Genomic DNA, 934 nt, shown 5'->3' with positions numbered 1-934 from the left:
AAAAAAAAAAAAAATTCTGTGAAATTAAAACATGATACAAAATTCTTCTGATGCATAACAGATATGCAATTGTGCGGTCCTGTCAATATTGTTCCGAGTTCTAATCCATACTGGTTTCCAAACTATGTATACATTAATTTGGCTACTTAAGATGTACGCACCTCAACTATCAGATTTTGAATTTAAATCCCACCCGGTTACTCTATTTCATATCTGTTTTTGTTTTTTTGTTAATTTATGTAAATTAGGACACTTCCTGGCCTGTATGGACTCATATTGGAGTGGGCTGCACCTACAAGTATATAAACACATCAAGAAATAATCCTTTAAATAGTACTGACAGTAGCGAAGCTCGATATAAAGTGTGACATATCGAGACCTTGCTCGCAGTGGTCACGTGACCGGGGGGCGCTTGAAACATTTCTTCTGAATCAATTCTAAACTAGACTTAAATATAACATTTTCTTTCCATGTTTTTAAATAAACCTATAAACGGGGGAAACCCTCAGTTTGAGCCGTGATTCTGCTGCATTTAAATACCTTAGTGGTATTGAAACGCCCAGATTATTAGAATTTACTGTGAAGCTCGATACAAAGTGTGACGTATCTAAACCTTGCTCGCAGTGGTCATGTGACCGGGGGGCGCTTGAAACATTTCTCTGCGACACTTCTTCAAAAAGGTTTAACCTGAGTTGAGCAGACCGACTCGAGCCTAGCGTCACTACAAGCATTGGGGGAATAGAGGTCATGCAACTTGCCATTGGGGGGTCAGACCCAGCTTTTTTTGCCAATGGGGAAGGGAGCCAAATGCACAATGTTGACGGGTCAAACATGCTTTAGGACCAAGTGGTTAGCTTGCCGTGATCGTATAGTGGTTAGTACTCTGCGTTGTGGCCGCAGCAACCCCGGTTCGAATCCGGGTCACGGCATGAAC

The 934-nt window shown here is 41.3% G+C and overlaps 1 non-coding gene across 1 annotated transcript; it reads left to right on the top strand.

Moving 5' to 3' along the window:
• Positions 1-857: 857 nt before the first annotated feature.
• On the top strand, positions 858-929 carry trnah-gug. Its single transcript has one exon. It is a non-coding gene; the product is annotated as a tRNA-His (tRNA).
• Positions 930-934: the final 5 nt, after the last annotated feature.

This window comes from Cyprinodon variegatus, unplaced genomic scaffold (genome assembly GCF_000732505.1).
Source record: "Cyprinodon variegatus isolate N-32 unplaced genomic scaffold, C_variegatus-1.0 Scaffold1061, whole genome shotgun sequence".
In the NCBI taxonomy this organism is placed as follows: Eukaryota; Metazoa; Chordata; class Actinopteri; order Cyprinodontiformes; family Cyprinodontidae; genus Cyprinodon; species Cyprinodon variegatus.
This window is presented reverse-complemented; position numbering and strand designations above follow the sequence as displayed.